Below are 25,814 nucleotides of genomic sequence, written 5' to 3' on the forward strand. Positions count from 1 at the left end.
TGTGCTTGAGATTGTGTGCCTTTTGCCTGCGTCGCTTTGATTCTATGGCATGCTATTTCTGTTTGTTCCATTCCTGTAACAGTTCTCTCATGTAACGTAACTGGTTCTATTGTACAGTGCTCTGACACCTTTCGGGTAAAGTTCGCGCTTTATAAAAATGTATTAAATAAAGTAAATAAATAAATAGCCCTGCCCTTGACCAAGGTGTAAACCACCACTCTCTCTCCGACCAGCATGATTCAGCTCTGTACCGGACTGTCCACCTGCCGACGCGACACCGTAGATCACATCAGGGGTATATATTAGCAGTTCGACTCAGCTTCCTACTGAGGCTACATGTGACTCAATTTAGGTCATCCACCAGCGAACTAATGACGGCTGCAACAACCCAGCTCTCACCATCTGGCTGTGAAACGTTCGGTTATGTTTACCAGAGGCACGTGCGAACTTCGTAGCCAATGAGCAATTCGGAATTTTGTGCAGCGGATGGGATGCTGCCGTGCTCCAATCCTGGTTCAGTTTACACTTAAAGAAATGCTCCCGTTCAAAGACGGCTCCCTAAATACGATCAGCCATGGTTGGGGCTGTCGTGTAACCCGGAAGTAGTGATATTGCGGACAGCAAGCATTAATCTGAGTGTACAGACGATCTGTGTAAGTATGTGTATTATTTGGACGTTTCCCCATTCTCTGTAGCTACAGCGAGGCATAGAAGAGCTTACCGTTCTGCTTCCTAGAAACTTTTATTTTAACTCTTTTTTTCCCCCTCTGGTTCTGTGGCTTTTGTCATGAATTTCCGATGTGTTGAACGCTTACTCGATTGTATGTAGAGGGCATAGTTGCCTTACATAATGTTGATGATGTCTGCAATAGTCTAATTGTGAAGAACGACCTGATTTGAAGAAGAACCACACCAAAGTGTTGGGCGGGTACATATGCTACTCAAAGGCGCAGATACGTATATTTGACTGAATTGTAGTGTTTGTATGAAGGAATATCAGATTGTAGTTTAAGTATGAGGCGTAGAGCAAAGTCACGTCCGAGATACACCCTCGATCTTCATACACAGCACTGCTATGACATGTCCATTTTCCTAGGAACATGCGGGAGTAGCTTATTCAGTCAGATAAGCCTGCCTTCAGTAATGAGATAAGTAGAACTACAAATCCCAGAGAGCATACACCTACAGTGGTTGATAGCTGTACGGCTGCAGAGTTCAAAATAAGCTCTCCTCAGGGGTAGAAGGGACAAAAGGATAGGATGTCAGATTGGGACCCGATACTGCATATGGTCTGTATGGAACATGGAACATGTAACAATGTACTCTGAGCACTAACACTTACATGACAAAATGGATGATGATAACGCAGTGCATTTTGACAAATCACTTAAATTGCTATCTGATTTTGGCAGTCATATAAAGGAGGACTGTCTGTAACACAGTCCATCTGGGCATATATCTCTGACTTCTCTACCCATCCCACTCTCTAGACACACCTGTTACTTCTTCCAGATCTATGAGATCACCGAGTGTCGATCTCCTGCAACAGCCAGCATAGGGAATTGATCAAAAAAATCAAAGGTAAGCTGCAACGCCATAAAGGGATCTGTAGAGCCAATGACAGCTCCCAGTATACCACAAATTATACAAATGTTTGCTTATCTCTCACACTTCCTCCTCCATAAAAGTCCTAATTACTGTAGTCCATAACAAAATAACCATAATTCGTTGGTCGTCATAAACATGGAAAACATTTTCACATAGGCTCAAAGTGAAGACAACACAATTCAACCCACAGTTTTGTGTTCTACCCACATAAACCAAGCATTTCAGTACTCCGATATGAGTAGTAAGTTGTATACAAATACTGTAGTACAGTCGAAAATGGGATAGGGATTTGAGCGATAGATAAAAGTGAAGTGAAGTGGAGCACAGAGGGATGTTAGCAAGTGGCAGCTGCGGGGGGCAGAATAGTATGTTGCAGGAGCATGTATTGCCGAACTGCTGCTGCCTGGTCCCACAGAAAAGCATGTTGTCTCTATTATAGCTGTCATCCAAGACAATAGCAGACATGAAAACCAATCCAAACAAGCATCAGCAAACCAACAGTTCTGACCTTTGGCACCAATTGTCTTTGCAGTGATTATAGCTATGCTGTATAACATCCTCGATCTTGTGCAAAATGGCTCATAAACAGGAAAAAAGGCCTATACGACCAGCTGCATCATTTTGTGGTTCAGCATCCATTAAGTGATGCAAGTGTTTTTTTTCTTTTTGTTTACCAATCTGAGTTGGGTAGATGGAAAAATATACACGCATGTGAGGGTAAGAATGCAGAAGGGAAACAACGCAGAGGTTGTGCGAAGCAACACAGATGGTGGGTGTAGGAGCTTGGTGTTGCTTGGTTAGAAGCGACATGGATGTGAGCGCTGGTTTGGGAAAACAACACGAAGGCATTTAGGAAGAAATAAACAGAGCTAGAGCAACATGGATGGGGTGGAAGTGAATGAACAAGAAAGAGAGCCTCATAGAATTAAAGCACACTGGAGAGCGGTTCAAAGCCAAAACAAAAAGCTAATGGAAAGTATTGGGCAGAGTTCCTTTCCAATTCGGCTGTCAACATGTCCATATGTATTTTATTTTTCTGAGAGTTGGTTCACTCCTTAATAATTGCAACCTGAACTCCTGTGTAAGCGTTCTCTATTACTACAAAATAATCTTCTGCTGTACAATGTTAATGTGAGTTGTACGCAATTGGTCTAGTGTGCCTATTATTGTACATGATATACGTGAAGCCTGATTGACTGGGGACTATTCAAATCACTGAACTGTGTTTGCTCTTAAGTGTTTGCAAATGTGCAGTTTAAATTATACCTTTTTGAAATCCTTTAAGGATTTGAGTGTGTTCTTTGTTACAGTCCTTCCCCAAAATGTTTTTATAATTAACTGGAATATGGGTTGTGCCCTCTCTGCATAATTTGAAAGAGATATTCACTAATTAAGAAAGCCCATTAACCCCTGTCAATTTTCAGATTATTTGGGGGGCTCTGAAGTTCCATGTTTCTCTCGGAACCATTAATGTGAGTCCCGTTCCTTCATATCACAGAAACGGTATATTCAAATAGCGTATTTTGAATGTTCTCATATTCATTGTATAGCCTGCTACGGCAAGTAGTGTGACTATCCTATCAACATGCTAAATGTGTTCATTCACTTTATCATATATAATATATGTAGTCAAGATAAGAGACCACGCTCAAATAATCTTGCAGTGGTTCAGTTTTTAGGCTGAGAAAACCCCTGGCTGTTCTTTACCTTTGAAATAATCTTGAAACGCGTTTAGCGTCCCCCAAAATGTAAATGACATTAAGTAATGTAGTTTGATTTTACTCTGGGTAAAAAATGTGATTGCTGTGTCTCTTGTGGTTTTATGTTTTTGACACATGAGTTGTGTCCTTAATCCAGTACTATGTTCATTTTGTGCAGCATACATTATACATTGTTGGTTCAAATTGTGATAGCAAAAACGTAGTTCCAAGACAATCTGGCTTCAAAACTGGGAAAATCAAAGTGTTGCTTATTTATGGGAAAGGGAGCTGCGTTTGTGTCCCAGCCTGTTTGATTTTTGTAGAGAACTAGTACCACCTATTGTACCATCGTTGTGCAGTATGGGTACTTAAGTGGCTTGTTAACCAAAGAAGAAAAAGCTTTCATTATGACTTGCTGCCCTTTGGAATCCTCAATGATAATTTGTGGGGTTCCTTCTACTCTGCTAGTATTCTATCATAAAAATCAGTCAACCAAGTCCGGAAAATCATTTGAGATGGTTTACTCAGTGTCCCTTTCGATTTAACAGCGCGATTTTTAAATCAAATCCAGCTCATTTAAATGCCCATACAATGTTTCGCCGTGTGCAAAATGTATGCAAACAAAGACTAACCCTTGCACCCAGCTTCGCACCTGGGTAAATTACTAGAAATAACATAGCAAGGTTCCAGTGGGACTCATTTCAACATCGCCAACATCTATATTGCACTAATCTGAACTAATCCATGTATGTTTTTTCATGGTACTGAATTTCTTAAAGATAATTAAATATACCCCGAGGCCTCTCTGTTGCAAAAATGTTTATTCATTGCCTTTTCACAGTGTTTCATGCATAATTTTTTGGCACAGTGCTCATAGTGTTGTATATATTTACAGCTAAACATAAAACTAATGATATAGCTGCTTTCTCTTAAATTTATATTTGAATAGGAATCCTCCATTTATTTAATGGATTTTGATACCGAGTAGATCAGTTTACAACCCAAGATGTGTCATTGATGTTTAGATCCTACATTTAATCAGATAGTCTCATCAGGACTATTGCCATCTTTCTTAATGACCTGTAACCAGAAACATAATAGAGCCCTTAGTTCAGTACAAAGGGGTTTCCTATCAATAGAAAACACACTAATGAACTCGAATAAATCGCATACCTCCAAACATCTACATGGCACTCTAACATTAGGGACTGCTGAATCAATTTCCAGGTCCTGGATATTCAATCTTCACTGAAATATTTCAAAATATAAAAAAGTGACTGTGAGTAACCATCCACATCCGTATTTGCATTAAAAACAATTCCTATATAATTCAACTCCCCTTACCTGTAATGGACGTATATATCTAATGAGGCCCATCACTCCGCATGAAAACAGCGATGTTTCCACTGAATGGATATCACTGATCACAACCTTTGTACAAGAGTTGTGGATGACTGAAAGAAGATAATTACTGTCGTGAGTACCACTCTATCTAGTTTATCATGGCTCAAAAATGTGTTGGCTACACCGTAACATTGATTGAAACTTACTTTTAAGGTATGTATGTATAGCATGGAACCTTACTCCCTGGATTAATCCCACGTGAGTACTCCATGGCACCAAAGTGGATACATCGTATGTTGAGGCTTCTTCACAGCATAATTGTTGTAAGCAGGAAGGTAATCTTGCAAAGAAATACTTGCCTCATGACAAGATCAGTGACGGGAAGCTGGAGTGCTCACCAGTCACAGCATGTGGCTATATTGGAGAGATAATCATCCTGTATAATATGGCAGAGGCGGGTGGCACAGATTGGGGAGGGGGGGATCGGAGGGTTAGAGGTGTAGTAAAAAATAAATAAAATAAACATACCTCCTTGCCACCACTGCTGCATTTCTTCTCGTAAAGCTGTAAAGCAGCCTGCGTGGAGAACAGACAAAGTGAGCATAACTCTTATGCCGGCCTAAGACGGCCATCCAAACTTTCATGTACACTGATAACAGTACATACCACTCCCTCTGAGTGCCTGTTATCCCCTTGGCCCCGTCCCCAAGACTATGGGATACAAAATAAAACGAGAATAAACCATGGTTTATTATCGTTTCATTTTCTTAACACTACTGGAAGGTGGGGCAACTCTCTTCTGATTATCACAGCGAGACCTTGTGCCACCTCCTGTGCACATGTGAGTCCTCCAAAGAAAAGAGGAAAACTTTACTGAAACCAATTTTTAATATGTTACAGATCCGTACCTGCAGGCAAGCTGTGACCAGCTGGATGGGAGCAGGTTCAAACATCCTAATATGTCGCAGGGTAAAATTCATGAACTTTGTAGAGACTCCGTTTCAAAAAGTAGAAACAGACCACAGATAGGGTCTGGGATAACGTGTCCAATTAAAGAATGAGAAAACATATTTTAACTAAATGAACTTTTAACCTGTTGCTATTTTAATTGAATTTTTGTATATGTATGCTTTATGGTTGTGACAAACCAAATAAAGTAAATTTTTGACTGACTCTCTTCTGCCATAGCGTAGGAGCCGCCACGGGTGGCTTCTACGCTATGGCAATATGGGTGTGTGTAATAAAGGATTAATGCAGGAATGTAGATAAGTTCCCTTTAATAACTCGAAGAGCTCAATCACATGTCATCCAGTAAGTTCAGCATCTCAGGAACAACTGTCCTTTACAAATGATGCACAGTATCATGACATGTATAACATTCTACATTCTAACAGTGACCTAAACTGGCACATGCACTAAGAAGGAACAACAGTACATTTAAGAAATGCAAACACAACACATCCCCCTTTTCCTAATAATAAAAAAAATAATAAACAAAAGAGCAATTAAATAAAAAAAACATTAAAACTCAATACTAATTATAAAACATTGTATGATTTAATTGATACTTTAAATGTATTCACAATACAATATAACAACCAGTAACAGATGGTTTTCTGTGTAATTATTTTTTACTTATTATTAATAACGTAATCTTTAAGCCAAAAAGGCACCACCTTCTTCCTTGAGGAATGACGACACAAAGTTGAGTCTTCACTCTCAGAAACAGACCCTCATCTTGTGGAACCATAATTGATCCCTCAGAAACATCCCCAGATGAAGCCACATCACCACTAGCTGATGGAACGGTATTTTCCACCTCACTTATACTTGAAGGACAATTAACCTCCTTTGGATTAACCAGCAACTCATCATTCTTAGAAGAATTTTCCACATCCAAATCCTCTGGTTTCCAAATAGCGTGAGAACTACAAGGTTTACATTTTGCAATCCTATTAAGATTCCATACCTTCCCATTATTAAGCTTTACAGAGTTCTTCAAAATCTCCTCCACCTGAAAAGGCTCTGAGAATTGGGAATTACCTTTTTGGACCTTAAAAGGCTTCTTGACTCGGATCCAATCTCCAACCTCAATTTGAACCTCTTTAGAACCATGCTTCAAATCATGATACTTTTTATTTTTATCATGCACTTGTTCCATACATGCCTTAATCAATTCTCTAGACCACGGCTCCACATCACTAGAAAATAACCAAGCAGGAATAGGCTTAGAACGTGGGTTTCTACCTTTCATTAACACAAATGGAGAAATACCAGTGGAATCATTACTAGTGATACGGTAATTCCAAACAACCTTCCCAATTTGTGCAGGCCAATCTAGAGGATTACTTATTGACAACTGAATAGTATTCTTCAAAACTCTATTAAATCGCTCAACAACACCATTTCCACTTGGATTATAAAGTGATGTTGTCCTATGGTTAATACCTAATTTTTTAAAATACGCTTTCGTCCTTAAGGATAAAAACTGAACTCCATTATCCGTGAGGATGCAGGAAGGAATTCCCTCAGCTACAAAAGTCTCATCAAGAAAAGAAAGCACTGAATCTGTGTCTGCCCTCTCAACAACTTTAACAACAGGCCATTTAGAGAAAAGATCCATAAGAACAATTAAAACATGATGAGATCCATCATGCTCCTGAATAGGACCCATTATGTCAACTGCTACACATTCCCAAGGATTGTCAGGAAAAGCACTCTCTAACATTGGAGGACGAAAGGTACGTAAGGTCTTATCTGAAGAAGCAAAAACAAAGCAATTCCTGACAACCTTTTCTGTCTGGGAATCACAACCTAGCCACCAAAATAAGTTTTTAACTAATGACTTAGATCTCACAATTCCTGGATGACCCTCATAGCAGAGTTCAATAATCCCTTCACGTAATCCTATAGGAGGAATTATCCTCTCACCTCTTAAAAGCGTTTCATGTGCTACAGAAAGTTCAGACCTAACCTCCCAAAAAGGTCTGATGGCATCATCCAACAAATCCTTTTTACTTGGCCAACCATTAACAGTAAATTAAATTACCTTTTGCAAATTATTGTCTGTGGAATACTCCCTATTCCACTCCTCCTTACTGAAAGCTGAAAGACCCTCATCATGAACAAAAGCAACTTGTAACTCATTCCATTCATTATTGTCACACTCTTCCAACATGACTGGCATTCTGGACAAAAAATCTGCAACCACATTACTTTTGCCTGGAACGTAAATAATCTTGTAAATGAAATTTTGCAACCTCATTGAAATTCTAGCTAATCTTGCTGATGCATTGATCACTCCTTCTGTTGTTAAAATTTTCACCAAGGGTTAGTGATCACTACGCAATATACACATTTTCCCCCAATCAAAAGATTTAAAATGTTCCAACCCCCAAGCACATGATAAGGCTTCCCTTTCTATTATTGGGTACTTTTCTTCACAAGGGGACAAAGATCTTGGAGCGTAAGCAATCACTTTTTCAATGCCATTCTTATCCACCTGAGCTAAAACAGCGCCAAGGCCCTTATTACTAGCATCTGTCGTAATTACACTCTCTAGAGATGGATCGAAACTATGCAGGGCAATGGCCTTGGCAATAGCTAGCTGTATGTTTTTAAAATCTTCATCACAAGAATTAGACCACTCAAATTTTACACTTTTTTTTTTAGGAGTTGTATAATGTTATAGGTGATATTTGCAAAATTAGGCACATACTTTGAGCAAAATTCCACCATTCCTAAAAATGATCTAATGTCATCCTTACACGTAGGAACAGGGGCCTCTGAAATGGAAGAAACCAAAGAGGGTTTAAGTCTTACGCCTTCTTCGTCAATATATGACCAAGATATGTCACACTCCTTTGTGCGAATTTGCACTTTGAATGCTCTACAGTAAGGCCCTTGCTTTCAAGAATACTCAAAACTCTTTCCAATCTTAACAAATGCTCATTCTCATCATCCCCAAAAACAAGGAGGTCGTCTTGGAAAAATCTGACTCCCTTTTCCTCCTTAAAAAGTTGATATGTTAATCGCTGAAAAACAGCGGCCGCCGAAGCTAAGCCAAAAGGCATCCGCTTATATCGGAAGCAACCAAATGGAGTTACAAAAGATGTGAATTTCATTGTCTCAGGACACAAGGAAATTTGGTGATATGCAGACGATAGGTCTATCGTCGAGAACCATCGTGCATTGCCTAAACTAGACACCATTTCATTAATCTTTGGAAGTGGGAACTTGTCAACCACAATGTTGTTATTTAGGTACCTTAAATCTACACATAACCTAATTTTTCCGTTGCTCCGTCTCGCAACGACAATCGGAGAAACCCATTCACTAGCTTCAATTGGCTCAATAATATTATTAGATACTAATTTATCTAGTTCTTTACTCCCTTCATCTCTCACTAAAATGGGAACATTTCTACATTTATGTACCTTAGGGCAAGCATCTTCTTTAATTATGATCTTGTGCTCAAACCCAATTAAATTTCCTAAATTCTTACTGAAAACTTTTGGAAATGTATGCAAAATTTCATTAGTGACTGTAGTACTATCATCCAAAACTAAAACTTGTTCACGGCTGTTTGGATCCAGAATGATGTGCAACTGCTTTTGGTCGAACCACCTGTTATGGCCGGATTTTCTGCTTAGATGGGATCAGCCCCTAGGGGCCCATCTAACCCAGCCAGAACGTAACCACATCCCTCCTCAGGACCATATATCCAGGCACCTGGGTACCTACCTGAGGATGGGGAACTCTCAATATACAAGCTCATATTATTAAAAACACCACTAAATCTATAGGGATACTAAGAATACTCACTGATTACTAAGGATATCCATGCCCTACACCACACTCATACCTTATAGTCTCGCGGCCACTCAGACCCAGACTAATCTACCCTAGGGCAGATATGACACACAATCTGGCGTGTCTACACACGTGGGTCTGCAGCCCCAGTGCTCTCCTTTTTCCAAACGGTTTACAATCCGGCAAACCTCCACGTTGGTAATCCCCCCCAACGCTCTCATTTACACAAGCCACAATCCTGTGGGTATACACACAATCAGTGCTCTCATTAACGCCGTATATCAACGACGACCACATTCCTATGAACACCTTCAGTTTTCTGTCTCTTCACTAAGGGTCTGCTACTACAACAATATTATGGGATAGCCGAATTACTTAGTGTCAACAATTCCCTAGCTCAAGGGCTCCCTGTTCTCCCTATTTATTCAGACTTACCGGATCAGGGGCAGCATCTGTTCTGGCTGTAACATCTGACTAGGAGAAAAAGGTTACCTATGCTTTGGAACAGAAGACGCTGTTTACAGGATTATGGGATGGTGTACTAACTTGGTCCCTTACTTGCAGGTCTCCTATCTCAGGGGATTACCCTCACTGTATGGGGACAAAGATATACACACTATGTGATTGAGTTATTCCTTGATTTAAGCGCTCCTACTCCCTTCTGATCCATCAGTGGCTCAACGGCAACTGGCTAGAAGATAGGCTAGCTTTATCATAAAAAAACTCATGCACTGTAGTTCACTAATTAATGGGGATGTTTATTGTAACAATAATAAAGTATACATACACAAAACTATGGGGTCTCTATAACTAGCAGTAACTTTAACACACCGCTGAAAGAAAAGGATTAGACATAAAATTTATCTGCGGGGTAACAGGAACTTTTAACACACCGCTGAAAGGGAAAAGATTAGACATACAATAGCCTAGGGAATAAGAACAAGATTAAGGTGTAAGTGTAAAGGGGACTAGTTCAGACTACCTCACCTATTAGAAGGAAGATTTCTCTCTGCCTCTGGTGGGATTAGGGCTCCCTCTGTCTCTCCCTCCTTCACCACATCACCACGCCTCTGGTTCAATTGCTCCAGCTGACAGCCTTCTTTGATGCTCTCTGCACTGCTCTCTCTCTCCTCATCTTCAGCAATCGTCTGCCTTCTTTCTCCATTCAAGAACTGCACTCTATTCTGCAGCTCCAGCAGACATCCTGTTCTCTCTCCAAGCTGAACTGAGCTCCAAGCTGAACTGAGCTCCAGGCTGAACTGCACACAAGCTGGAATGAACACTCCTCCTCTCCTGTAGCTCGCTAATATGGAAGCTTGTCCTTTCATGGAAAGTTACGGCCAGTAACCTGCCGCCCACCAAATTCTTGTACCTCCCCGTACCAAGGACACGTTCCCAGCTGGCCAGCCTGAAGTTGTGTCTTCGGAGTGGAGAAAAATACATTCCTTCGATAAGGGCCAGCCTGAGCCGGTTCTCTCCAAGCGAACAACAGCTTTAACTATAAACTTTACCTTTACTCTAAAAGCCTCTCAGCTCCATCAAGATGGAGTCCCTCTAGTTGTAGGCCTGAAAGGGATGAAATACCCCTTAGCTCTGTCAGAATACCTACATAAACCATACCAATGTGTAATATAAAGTCAGGACCACAGGATCCAACCTCTACTATAAGAAATAATAACAGGCCAAAGCCAATAGGCAATAGATGGCCTCTTCTAGGTCTGGAAGAAAGGGCTTAAAAGGGCCAACACAAGCTAAGAATACCTATCCTAGATGTGAGCAAGATTAAAGTCTATATCACTGCTAAATAGAGCCAAAAACCCTGCCAAGACACCACCCTAAACCGGTGGCCCTTTCTTGGCTATGTATAACTTCCCTCTACATTCTCTACCCTTGAATTTAAACACAAACCAACGGAAACCAAGGATAGCAATAGGTTCCCCCATATAACCTTCAAGATGAATATCTGGTGATAATAATTTTTCACCAACTCGTTGGACAAAAGAAGACTCATTAATAATTGTATAGGGCGAACCAGAATCTGCATAAATCTTAACATCCACCCCTCCAATATTCATTAAACAAATGGGTTTGTTAACAACATCTTCATCACGGATCTTCAAAACTAACTTGTCATGTAAATTCATAACTAAATTATCCTCCAAGTCATTCTCCAAATTTTCATCCTCATCCATGTCATTCACAAACTTCACTTTACTTTTTTTTCTATTACAAGCTTTTGTCAAATGACCTTTTAATCTGCAACTAGCGCATTTTGCTTTAAGGCCAGGACATCCTTTAAAGTCTGCCAAATTCTCCAAACTATTGCATCTATAACACTTAAGTCTAGAATTTGAGGAAGCTTGAGAATGTTTTGCATAAAATGGTCTGTTACTTTCGCTCATAGTAATCTTTGAATTATAGTTACATTTCCTTCTATCAACAGCATTTACCTTACTAACAACTTCATTAGTAAGAGAACTATTATCAAGTTTGATTACATTCGCACACCTGCCAGACATTTCTGCTTTACGTGCAATGGCAAGAATATCATCTAATGGAGAATCTCCATTAATCCATAATCTATCTTGTATGGAAGAATTGTAAGAGTGCATAACAATTTGGTCTCTAATAAGTTCTTCTTGTAACACACCAAATTTGCAATCTAACAACAATTTTTTAAGGTTAGCAAGGTAATGATCAATATTCTCATCTTTAGCTTGTTTCCTCGAGAAAAACTTGTACCTAGTTACACCTATACAAACTTTAGGGGCAAAGTAAGTGTCTAAATGCAATAGCGTTAACGCATAAACATTTAAATCTCTAGGAAAAGAAGGTTTAGTCATAGTTTCATACACCTTCAATCCCACAGGACCTAAGGAATGTAAAAGAAGTCTTTTTTTTGAGCATGAGACATTTTACCATCCTCATCTAATGTGTCAATATAGTTGCAGAAGTAAGGGTTCCACTCCAACCATTTGAGTGGAGGTTCATTGCCTGAAACCCAAAACGCTTGAGGCGCAGTAATATTGTAATTAGGTTGAGTCATAGTACCAAAACAAATTTAGCCTTAAATAAATGTCAATGACAATGTTATCCTAATAGAATTAAAATTTGCTGAACAAAAACTTTTATATTCTGGATTACATATGTCAACAGTCGAATCCTGAACCCAGTAGAAAAATTCCAAAGTCCGTCGGAGATCGAACTCAAAAGGTGATTGCTTTTGAAATAATGGTGTGTGCTGATAACGGGGCCAGACAATGTAAAACGCAATGTTTCCTTTTTATCGCACTGATCGACAATGTCAAATCACCAATTCCAACTCCTTGTGAAATAGGCTTAAGGTTAAAGATACCTTTTCAGTCGCAGCACAGCAAATCCAATATTTCAGTTCAAATCCATAAGGTAGTTTAAAAATCGCCAAACGGTGAGAGTGTTTAAACTCTTTCTTCCGAATTTCCTTGAAAGATCCAGGTTTAATATTCCATATATATTTCATCAAAACGGGAATCCAAGTAGAGTAAATAAATCCGAGTTGCCCACGTAGGTTCTGCTCTTCGAATCCCGTTGCCAGTGTAATAAAGGATAAATGCAGGAATGTAGATAAGTTTCCTTTCATAACTCAAAGAGCTCAATCACATGTCATCCAGTAAGTTCAGCATCTCAGGAACAACTGTCCTTTACAAATGATGCACAGTATCATGACATGTATAACATTCTACATTCTAACAGTGACCTAAACTGGCACATGCACAAAGAAGGAACAACAGTACATTTAAGAAATGCAAACACAACAGTGTGCCTGCGGGATGCAATATGGCGATACCAACGAGTCCGATCTGCCTGTGCACCAGGTAAAGCAGTACACAGGGAGTTTTGAGAGGGCTGCTATCTGAGCTCCGCAAAAGCCACAAATACTGCTGAGAGAGCCTGGGGTCTCCATCTCGGCGGCAATCACCTCATTCCCAGAGGACTGGCAAACACCTACTAAATACCTGCACGGCTTGTCGGTTCGAGGCTTTCCCGTCCTTTCATGGCATCAGAAGAAGGAGATTGGCGTGCACCGAATCATGAGCATACTCCTCCTGGTAGCCCCCCCGAATCAGTAATCTGTGGGGCAATGCTTTAAATGGGAACAAATCGGACCGGCATCGAGACCCAGTATCCTGTCCACACGCAAGCTCCAATCCGACTTGCGTACCATTCCGACATCGATCGTGAAACGAGTGGAAGGCAATTGAGCCCTGCTCGAGCATCTTGATATATTTTTCTCTCTATCATCAAGCCCGCCACACCAGGCGTATCTGAAAGAAAGAAACAGGATACCTTTCCTCCATATCCCCAATTGGATTCCGACAGAAATGCAAATCATAGCAGTTAACGGCCCGGCTTAATGCCGCAACAAAACAAATGAGAATATATTGAGCGCTATCGGCGCACATGCTGGAATACCCCGAGAACTTCCGAACCGGTTGTTCTCTTGTGAAAACCCCAAACCTCTCAATCAGAGGCTTTGTTACATTCAGGCAAATCTAACTTTAAGTCCTGATGATGATCCCAGTAATGTAATTGAGCAATAGGGATCGAAACGTCCGTCGACACCAATGAGTGGGCATACATACAGCAGATCGTAAATGTAATTGTGTATGTTCCATTCCAGGCGACACTGTCACTATTCTTTAATTTACTTACAGTGCCCTGTTTTGCTCCTTTTTTCTTGCCTGAAAACACCCCTTTCACCCTGTTCTATTTTTTCCTTTAGTACAGCACAGGCTTGTGCCATTCTATTTGTGTAAAAGTATATTGTTATCATATTTGACAGTGTCTCAGAAATAAAATCCTTGTCCGGCTGGGCAAGGAGTTTTTCACGTATAGCAGCCTATTGTGTTCTATACTTCATTTTGTTGATTCCAAATAAGCTAGGAACCTCTGTTTCCATAACGTAGTTATACCCATGGTTCTTAGCTACCCTCTGGGTCCCCCTTGTTTTTTGAAAATAAGTGCACCGAATCATGAGCATACTCCTCCTGGTAGCCCCCCCCCGAATCAGTAATCTGTGGGGCAATGCTTTAAATGGGAACAAATAAGTGCAGGTACTCATTAAAATAGAGGTGTGGCAAGTAGGCGGGGCTAAGGCCTCAATATAATCATACATAATGACTTCTGTACCAGTTGCAGCACGTATTAAGACACATGAGAAATGTTTTTATGTAAAAAAAAATAAACAGATTAACTAATTACACAAAATGAAAGTCATGACGATGATACTTTCACCTGAATGGTCGCTGCGCACCTTACTGACAGTGCAGGGTCTGTCTAGAGACCCTGTCCTGTTAATCACTGCGTGGCCCTGTCAACCCCCTGCAGTTTGGGGCCTTTCAAATGGGCACAGCAGGAATCTTTACCAGCAACTCTGCAAATGGCTGCTTTAGCCGAGTTAATTACAAGCTTCTTAGAAGCAGAGCGGTCTCTGCCCTTGACTGGAGGAAAAACGTAACCTGTGCCTGCCGTGAATCAGGGTACCGGTACTCTCCCTGGCTACAAAGAAGTGCCGGTACTGACGGCAAAAAGAATCGGAAGTGCCGGTACTCTGTACCGGTGAGTACCGGCCCATTTAAAGCACTGCTGTGGGGTTGCTGCGCCCGAGGACCGCAGCACCTCTAACCTCACTGATGCCTGCCATAGAAGGCCACAGAGCTATACACTGCTCCTTACCTGCCGGCACCTGGCCTTTAAGATAAACATTTCACGACTGGACTCAACTGGGGCTTGCGGACCAGGCCATGTGGCCTCCCGCAGCAGCCCAGACGCTTCATTTGTGGCCCCTCTGCCTGATCTTAAAATGGCAGATGCGCCATGCAGCGGCTACTATGAATGGGACCTGCACTGCCATTTCAGTACGAAAGCCCTAGGGGACTGAAGATGTGTTGTGAGATGCTTTTGTTTAAGACTCAGAACGTACTGACTTACGGAGCCAAACACTAATAGTAGCGGCAAACCCTTCTGATCGTCATCCTCATGTACCTCTGTTAGTAACTACCCCATGAGTAGGCACTCCCTCACTCAATGCATCTACCTAAATGTTAAGCCTGGGGCCCTCGTCTAACTCCAGGTAAGTGGGGGAACAGCTCCACAATTACAGATGTGAGATGAGACAGGGAGCGAGGAGGACTACATACCGTCGAGGCCACTTTACAGCCACTACAAGCTATTTTGAAGTCCGCAGTCATGAAAGCCATAAATCTGCACTAATGTACAGACATATACCACACAGGCACGATTGTAGCTTTCTTTAATTCTGGTGTTAACCAAGACTTTATTTTTATCAAAATTCTATCTCTATCAAACCACCAGCTGGCTTCACCGTGAGTGACAACATTCTGCTTTTTGACAAGGAGAATATCAGCACAAAAATTAGTTCTAGTCAATGCCAGGCACTACTGTGCCAATGTGTGCTTTTTGAGACCAAAATACATTTTTGTATTTTACCAATGCATTTGTTATAATGGTGAGGGCCTTGCAGCTTTCACAACAATAAAAGTTTACAAAAACCATGTCAAAGCAAGACATGAATTGACAAAACCAAAAGGCTGACCACCAATGTCAGAACCATTGGCTTTGCCAATGGTCGTTCATTTTCTCCCCATAATCTTGTTCAAACTAGTTACACTGATTTTCGGTTATGAATATTTTTGGGGAATACTATCATGTGTCAAACAGAATGATCAATCCTGCTTTCAAGCTTCGTTAGATATTTGCATATAAATGGAGAGCATTTTGGAAGCAATATGCGTATCCTCGTATTGTTAAACTTTGCAAGAATATGTACACATTTTTATACTGGAACCATTGTCCGTAGTACAATGCAAACTTGCAGTATTTCCTCACCCTAATAGTACAGGCTTTGCATTAATGAGCCATAAATACATACAATAAATGTGGAGATCCAAGGGAGGTCACCATTAAGAAAGTGGTCTGCATAATGCAACAGAAAATATTGCGTGGTATGTATTTTACGAGTCCAAGGCTTATTTGGTGTGGCAAAGACAGACCATGATAACATAACATAACGTGTATTTGTAAATCGCATGTTAACCCATTGGTCTCTTGGTGCTGAATAACAGATGTTTATTGTTACCCAACTCAATGGTACTCATTTTATCAACCACAGATGGATGAAAGGCTGAGTAGACCCGCTGGGATTTGATCCTGTGACCATGAGGTCGAACATAAGCCTCTGCAGTGGATTCATTAGTCCACTGAGCCACCAGACTCTAATGCATGAGAGGTGGTGGCCAATCTGGGGTGCCGGTTCACACCCTGTGAAGTTGCCCAAGGGTACAGTCATTTTGGATGCCGGTGAGCGAACGGAACTCAGTTGTTTCAGTGGAAATCCTGGCCCTCAATCCTCAGTGGCCACACTGGGGATATGGCGGGAGATCAGAAGCTAAGTATACACTTCCATTTTGCAATGTGGCTCTCATGGTGGCCAGGAGAGACATTATCTGACTGTGGAGAAGCCCTGATAGCCCATGGCTGCTCCGCGAGATTGCCAACATAGACAGGTAAATTCAGGCACAGGAATCTGTTTTTAAAGTTTCTGAATGTTCACGGAAATTCAACAAGGTATGGATTCTGTATAGAGAATTTTGAGATATGGTTATGTGGTCTCTGCAGGGAATGGAAAGATCAATACAGACACTGATGTGAGTAATGTCCTAACTGGTTGGAACAACTGTAGTGGGAGTGGATGGGGGCTCTGTTCATTTAAGCTTACCCTGGCTACCTTGTGATGGCCTTATACCCATCCTAAATGTTAATACTGTAAATGGCAAATTGTAATGTGCACTTAGTGTTGGAACTGTTTGTACTGCTAATGAAACCCTTAATAAAACAAAGCTAAAAATGAAAAAGTGTGCTACATGGAACTTGTAGGCATGAGCACCTATCCTTCGATCAGGCTGCCGCTTCAAGAGGATCTTCTGATGCAGTAGGGCAGGGCCGTGCACCTAACCTGTAAACTTTGCATCTTTGTGCTTGGAGACTCAGCAGCAACAGTTGACCTACTTCGACCTGCACCCTGAGGTTGCTGAGGTCATCCTAACGGAGAAGAGTTCCTTCATTAAATCTGTTCATACCAGTCATTGGCACCAATTTGTGGATTGCTGCAGCACCCGACAAATTGACACTTTACAGGCAAAGTTGTCTGACATTATGCTGTGTGTTTTGTCCCTCAGTCAGCAAGGACTTGCTCTGGGGACTGTTAAAGGCTACTTATCGGCTCTTTTGGCCTTTTTGCGGGTTGCCTGATCAGCCATTCCACCATAACCATTTGTTAATCCCCGGTGGGACTTCGTCATCATGCTTTTGATGTGCACTTCTTTTTAGCAGATGCAGAGTTTTCACTTTTGAACCTAAAGACAATCTTTCTCATCGACATAACATGGACTAAGCGTTTAAGCGAACTTGAGGCTTTCTGGGCTAGATGTACGTCCGATAAAAATTGTGACTCTCAAATTGCGTCAAATTCCGACTTGCAATATGCGAGTCGCAAAACGATACCTACGTACTAAATCGGCAACATGATTGCGAGTCGTTAATGATTTGTATCGCTATTTCTCGTCACAGCTATTTGCGAGTTGGTAAGCACTTGCAAATCGCGTCCCAAGTTGAAAAGGACTTATAGCATGTGCAAAAAGTGAGAGAGCCTAAAACAAGCTCAATCAGCGCACGCACATTGCGAATGTGAGAAAAAAAGGCCCCCCAAAACAGGAAATGGTGTCCCAGGAGATTCCTGAGCAGATTATCTAGCACATAGTCCGGTGCAGCAGCACAGTACAACACTGCAGTCAGGCTGTCTGAAAAACCATGAGCAGCAAGGTCGGTGACAATGGTGGAAAGGAGCGGCTGAGGAAACTCAAATTCTCCTAAACCGAGATAGACATAATTATTGAGGAATGTTGCAATAATGATGAGGAGCTGTTTGGGAGGGCATCGCTGAGGCAGACAAACGTAAGATCTGGAGCGGAATGCAGCAGCGCATAAATGCCCTGGGTGTGGCACTCGGGTCCCTGGAAGACATCAAGAAGAGATGGTATGACCTGCACTCCAGGGCCAAAGAAAGGGTGGCAGCACGTCTGTGAGAGGTACAAGGGACAGGAGGAGGGCTATCTACTACATCTGAACCATCTGCAGCAGAGGCCATGGTGGTGAGTACACGGAGGGGGCAGCTGTTGTTGGATCTGGGACCCTTGACACATCACAGCCAACATAAAACCTTGGTAAGTGTGAAATGTGTAAGAAAAGTCTATTTCATGACCGAAGCCTGTGCTGCGCATGCATACTAATCATCCACACCCAAAAGTCCTGCGCCACACTAATTAATTAAACCCAAATGGTGTAGTATGGGAAACGTAGTCGGTGTAGTAACATGAGCTGATAAACATTACAACACCACTGAGATAGTGACACTCCTAATTTATTTTCATATTACATCTTTTGCCAAATAGATACACCTCTGGGAGGAGAGCATAGTGCAGCTGACACTGAGGGAAGCCCGGATCAGGGCCTGATGGAGGGAGGGCAGGATGGGGGAGCATCAAGTGGACCAAGTTTATTTATTTATTTTATTTTTAAAGTTTTATATAGCGCGAACAAGATCTTTGCAGATATCAGAGCGCTTTACAGAAGCAGTAGGTAGGATAAACAAGACTCTTACATCAATATGAGATTCCGTAGACAGTGAGTTGCAAAAATAGGGTATCAATCATACAAGAGTATACAGAGTAATAACAATCAAGAAACAATAATATGGAAGCAGTACAATGTCTAAACGGATAAGATTATAGCACCCCAGAGGGTGAGTAAACACAATGTTGAAGGCAAAGCAGTAGTCAGTAGTGGGTGCGTTGCAGGTTATTGAGGCACTCAAGTCCTAGTGTACAACCCAGTAAACAAGTTGGAAATCAATAGTATAGCATCCGTAGATAAGTATTCAGACTGCCGATAATGATGGAGCCAAATACGGTCATTGTTCCAGTATCAATAGTGTTCAGGTGTATTTACCCATAAGGATGGCCTTCACCTCTTTCTTGAAGAGTATAGTGGACGGGATAAGCCTGGTTTCTGGCGGGAGTGCATTCCAGATCCTAGGTGCCATTCCAGAGAAGGAGCGTTTGTATGTTTTTTTCCTTCCGGAATCTCCGTGGTTTCAGGAGGAGAGTGTTTGTGCTTCTGTTGGATCTTGAGCCTCCTGATATGGTCAGCTTATGAGAGAGGTAGTTGGGTGCCTTGTGGTGTACGGCCGAGTGTGTCATACAGGCAATTTTCAACTGAATTCTGGCTTCAATAGGCAGACAGTTCAGGGCTTTTAAGTCAGGGGATATATGCGAGTGTTTTCTTGAGCCAGTGATGAGTCTCGCGGCCGCGTTCAGGGAGGCTCTTAGGGGAGCCGTTGTTGTCAGGGGGAGCCCGCTGAGAGCCACAATTCCGTAGTCTATGCGAGGAATGACTAAGGCTTGTACCACAGTTTAGAAGTCCTTGGGTGGTAGGAAGGGTTTGAGTTTTCTCAGCGTGTTGATTTGGAAGTTGGCTCCTTTAGTTGCTATGCTAATATGCTGCTGCATGTCGAGATTGCAGTCCAGTGTGATGCCAAGGGATTTCGCTGAGTCCACGATGGTGGGTTGGACATTGAGTGCGGTTAGATGATTGAGCCAGGTTTGGGTGATGGCCTTTTTCGCAGGAGGAGAAATTAGAAGGAACTCAGTTTTCAGAGCATTTAGTTTGAGGTGATTGTCGGCCAGCCAAGCTTGGGTGTTTCTTAGTGTGGCATTCAACAGTTTGATGTCTTCAGGGGATTGAAGCTTGAGGTAGAGCTGAGTGTCATCGGCGTACATATGGAAATGTACCTTAGAAGATTGAAGCAAGGTGGTGAGTGGTTCTATGACGAGGTTGAACAATGTGGGGGATAGGGAGGAACCTTGCGGGACGCCCAGTGTTACTGGCACAGGCGAGGACAGTGCGTTGTTGATCTTGAACCTCTGAGAACGGTTGTGCAGAAAGGACGTGAACCATTTGAGAACCGTCCCGGATAAGCCCATTCTGGTATTTAGGAGCTCCAGTAGATTCTCGTGTTTAACCGTATCAAATGCTGAAGAAAGGTCAAGAAGGATGAGGAGGCAAGACTCATTGTGATCAAGGATTTGGAGGGCATCATCTATTATGTGTGTCATGGCCGTTTCCGTGCTATGCTTTGCTCTGAATCCGGATTGGTGAGAGTTGAGGAGGTCAAACTGCTCAATGTGTTTTGTCAGTTGGAGTTGTACGCATTTTTCTAACAGTTTTGCTAGAGTGGTGATATTGGTGATAGGACGATAGTTGTTTAGGTCGGCCGGGTCAGCTGTGGGTTTCTTGAGTATAGGCGTGACTTGCCCAATCTTGAGGGAGTCTGGGATGAGCCCTTGTTGCAGGGAACAGTTGATGATTTTAGTCCAGAGTGGGAGGAACAGGGGGGTGAGGACTTTAACAGCATTGGCATTCCAGTCAAACTCCAGGTAGGGGGTCTGTGTGATGGTTGGCGGGTTTCAAGGTGACCAGCAGCTTGTGAATTGAGGTGTCGAAGGACGTCCATGAAGCGTCGTTTTTAGCATGAGTATTAGTTATGCATATGGAGCCCGAGAATCGACTTACATCCTTGATGAGATCGCTTCTTATAGTGTCGTTCTTTTGCTTGAAGAAAGCAGAGAAGTCTTCGCAACTTGGGATAGCCTTTGTTAAGTTGTTGGGTTGTGGAGGGTGCGTTTTGGTTTGGGTTTTGACTAACTCGAACAGTTTTTTTGGTCGGTTTTTAGCTTGGTCCAGCTGTTGGCTAAAGAATATTGATTTCGAGCGTTTGATTTTTCTGAAGTAAGTGTTTCTCTTACTCTTAAGCGTTCTAAGGTTCAGTGCTGAGGGGTCCGATCTCCACGCGCGCTCAGCTAAGCGCATCACACGTCTGTCTTCATTGAGTCTGCCATCGTACCATGGGTTCGAGTTCTTGGTGGAGACTCTCTTCAATTGCAAGGGTGCGGCTTCATTGATTATTGTAGACATGGAGTCTAGGTAGAGGTTGGTCAATGAATGCACATCAGAGACATCCGTCGGGGGAAAAAGGAGACTGCCTGTGTGGGTAGGCAAGGACTTTGGGTTAAGGTTCTTCAGGTCCCTCTTCCAAATCTTGGTTTTGGCAGGTTGCGCCGGGTTAAGTTTGACTTTTTTGTTGATGAAGAAGGTGATGATGTGGTGGTCTGACCAGTCACATGGTTCGATTGCGACTAGTTGGGTAGAGTCTTCTTTTGCGATGATAAGGTCAATGATAGAGCCTTTTTCATGTGTCGGACCGTTGCAGATTTGGGTGAGGTCAAGCGCGTCGAGGAAAGTCTTAAGGCTCTTCACCACAGTGTCTTTCTGGTCATTCCAGTGGAGGTTGAAGTCTCCCAGGTAAATTTGATTGAGCTGTCGACCGGCGTTGGTGGATATCGTGTCCATTAGTTGTTGGGAGAAGATGAAGTTGTCACCGGGTGGGTGGTAAATAACATGAAGGGAGCACACAGGTTTGCCCTCACTAGTGATCTCAAGGCAGATGAGTTTGCAGGAGGAGAGGGAGGGGGAGGGGCCTTCAGTGACAGCTAGGTTGCTCCTATAGATGCATGCGATTCCCCCGCCCGTCTTGCCATTCCTGTCGAGTCTAATAATGCGATAGTTGGGGGGGACTAGTATGTCCATTATAGGTGTGGATGTTTCAGTTAACCACGTTTCAGTCCGAATGGCTAGATCAATGCCCCTTGATAAGATGAGCTCTGCGATCCTAGAGGAGTGTCTCCGGGCCGATCTGCAGTTGAGCAGGATACACTTTAGTCTAGGGGTGAGGAGGGTGGGAGAATGTTCTAAGGAGAGGGGGATATTTTTGAGATTACAGGGGACAGAACTTCTGTCGCTCAGTGTGGGTGGCCTGAGGGGATTTGTGAGAATCGTGGGTATGGGGAGGTGTGTTGTGGGTGAGCGTTTTGTGGGACCTGGGCCATAAGAGCAGAGTAGATTGTGTAAGTCTCGGCCTGAAAGGGTGTTTAGGGTGCGACGGGGACGGCCGGTGGCCTTGCGATCAGGGATAGAGGGCCAGCGCGGGGAGAGCAGGGTGGAACGGCTTGAGGGGCGAATGGAGTCCTTGTTGGGCGGGGAAGTGTAGGGTAGTGGGTGCCTGGGGTGTGTGAGAAGAAGTTCTTTGATGGTATGGAGCTCTTCCTTGACTTGTAGGAGGGTGGAGATGATCATGTCCAGTGTTGGATTGGGATGGAATTGGAAGTGAGAGCAGTGGGTGAGTGTTTGAGTCGAGTAATGGGGTGGGAACTGGATCGAATGTGACGGGATGTGCGTGCGATGGAGCAGGGCTCTGCGGTCCGAGTAGGTGGGGTAGCGTTCGAAGGATGAGAGAGTTTGTGAACAGGGGGCGGGGATGAGGACAGGGGGCAGTTGATAGCGTGAGTGATGGCGCTTGTGGTAGGCGGTGTGGGTGAGTTGAGGGATGAATGTAGACTGGAGAGGGAAGGAGTGACAATAGGGGGGTGAGGGCTAAGAATGGGAGGGGATAAAGGATAAGGGGTTATGTTGAGGGAGGTGGTGTGTTCCGTGAGTCTGGCCGATGGGGTGGGGTAGTGGGGGGTGAGAGTGGGGGGGGGGAGAGGGTGAGGGTTGGTCATGTCGCGGGAGGTATGCTCAAGGTGGTGGAGGAGGGTTCTGCGCGACTTGTGTGAGGAGTGGGGTGGGGAATAAGGAGGGTGGGGGTATTGGTGTGTGAAGGAGGATGATAATCGCCAATGCATGAGGGGTGTGGGGAAGTGAGATCGGATGGGTGATCGATTACAGCAGCATCTGCGACGTTCGCAGAGGTTGTGTGGTGGGGGGTGAGGAGGGTGGGGATAACGGGAGTGAGCAAAGGGGGGTGATCTTCGCTAGTGCATGGAGGAATTTGGGGGATATGAACGGGTGGTATGCAATGGGAAGTATGATCAGGAGGGTGACTGATTACCGCGGATTGGGGAGGGGAGAGCTGTGAGATGTTCCTCAGCTGTGATGGGGTGCGGCTGGTGTATATGGGGGAGAGATCTATGTCTGTGATTAAGGAGTGTGGGGTAGCTACAGAAGGTGGGTGGGTTATTAAGTTGTCCTGAAGTCCCAGACACTGCGGCATTGACCTCATCACAGGCTACAGCCACTATGACACCAGCTTCGCAGCAGACCACAGCATCAAGACGCACTCCTGTCACCAGGGTCTGGCTAGTGCGTCCAAATCAGCAGTCCGTGTGGCTTTTGCAAGCCAGTCTGCACACTCACCCGCCCTGCTGGAGCACAGGTGTTATTTGGAGGCCTGGAACAGGCAATGCTCAGGAACCAGTGCCTGCAACAACATCAACAGAGGAAGATGAACATTAGGCTGACCCAGGGATACTCCACAAAAGATGACTTATAAGCAGTGCCATCTGGAAGCTAAATTTGATGCCCTCACAGGCGCCATTGCCGATCTGTGCAAAGACTTGGCTAAGGAGAGAGGGCAGCACAGACGCATTGAGCACAGAAGGGGACACTATGGACGCCCTGACAGGGGCCATTGGGAGGCTAGCACATACAACTGCCCAACACACGAAGCACACTCTGGGTCTCCAGGTGGAGATGGGCCACCACAGTGGTGATGTGGCACGCAGCCTGCAACAGATAACTGCAGACAAATATGTGTGTCAGTGGTGGTGCTACAGATGGCACTGACAGTGAGGTTTCCAGCCACAGTAGCGTCTTTGCTGCAGAAACACCAACTGTGTGTAGGAGCAGCAGCTGCCAGGATGGGATTCCAAGTGGTAGCTCTTACCAGGCTGGACGTAGAGTAAGGAAGCGAATTGTGTTGAGTTTCTGCACAGTCATTGTTCCACAATTTCTTCAAATTTTGTGGTGATGTAACCACAATACAGTTACGCATTGGTTTTAGCATGCATTTTGTGATTGACAGGTTGTCCTGATTTTGTTTGTGCAAGCTTGCACAATAAAGTACAAGATCAAAGTTGAATTCACGATTTGTACTGTCTTATGTAGAGGGTAGTGTGTCATTACTTTGGATGTACCTTTAAAAATAATTGTTAGCTAGCTGGTCCCTGCATCTTCTCCCCTCTGCTGCAGAGATGCCATCTCACTGCTTTTGGACAGGTGGTTCTGGGTCCTCATCCTCCGAATCTGAATCAGTCACATCCCTGGGCAATCCACTTCTGCAGGCCATGTTGTGGAGCATGGCATATGTTGCCACCATCTTGTAGACCGTCTCAGGTGCATACTGTAGGGATCCTCCGCTCTTGTGGAGGCACTTGAAGCACGATTTTAGGATGCAAGATGTGCTCTTGATCACGGTCCTGGTGCCAGGTAGATGAATTGATTGAAGCATGGCATCTAGGAAATTGCGAAAGAAACGCAAAAGCGCACTCTGCGACACACCTCCGACCACTGCAATAACATCTTGGAAGCTACCAGTGGCCAATAAGTGGAGGGAGCACAACACCTGCACATGGGGATTGCATTGCTGCACAGGGTTCTGCTTTCCAATTGTGGCTTCAAGGTGTCTATGAGGTCTAGGATGACAGTACTACTCAGCCTGTACTGATCATAAATCTCTTCCTCTGTTTTCTCAAACAATGCTAGCCTGACTCTGAAAATCCTCTCCTGCCTCCACCTCCTCTGCTGAGTAGCCAGTATGTGCATCCTCCTCGCGATCACATACAGGGCAGCCTTTGTGGAAAGATTTCTGGTGCAATCTGGGTCTGTTTTTATAGGTTGGACCTGGTTACCACCTGGTTCTGGTTAGTGGTAAATTGCATGCGCAAATGGACTTTTTTCCGCATTTTTGCTATTTGCGAATGGTCTGTAGACTAAATTAGCGACCTACAAATTGCAAGTCGCTATTTTCTGATCACAAATACCGGGCGCATTTATTACTAGTCTGTATTCATTCGCATCGCAAAGTTGTGTGTTACGACAGGCCTTTGTACATTGCGCCAGGCCAATTTTACAATTGCAAATCGGTTTGCGACCTATTATGTGCTCGCAAAATGGTCGTACATTTGGCCCCCTGTTTGTAAATCCAGGTTACACTACCATCTTCCATGATAAGTTGGTTTTGGGAACACACGCTTCTTTCTACCGAAGTGTTCACTCCTTTTCACGTCGGTCAAGCTGTCACCCTCTCAGGCATTCTTTGCTGTACCTCATCTTATCTCTCTGAGGAGGAAGAGAGACTCCATAGCACGGACCCTGAAAGCACATTGAGCTTTTATTGAT

The 25,814-nt window shown here is 43.4% G+C and overlaps 1 protein-coding gene across 1 annotated transcript in view; it reads left to right on the forward strand.

The window, feature by feature from the left end:
• Window positions 1-542: 542 nt before the first annotated feature.
• Window positions 543-25,814, forward strand: part of CCDC28A (coiled-coil domain containing 28A) — a 158,552-nt gene continuing 133,280 nt past the window's right edge. Inside the window, exon 1 of the mRNA XM_086927538.1 lies at window positions 543-653. The gene's annotated coding sequence lies outside the window, so the exon portion shown is untranslated. The remainder of the gene's footprint in view (window positions 654-25,814) is intronic.

The sequence above is a fragment of the Lissotriton vulgaris genome, chromosome 6, assembly GCF_964263255.1.
Source record: "Lissotriton vulgaris chromosome 6, aLisVul1.2, whole genome shotgun sequence".
NCBI classification, from domain to species: Eukaryota; Metazoa; Chordata; class Amphibia; order Caudata; family Salamandridae; genus Lissotriton; species Lissotriton vulgaris.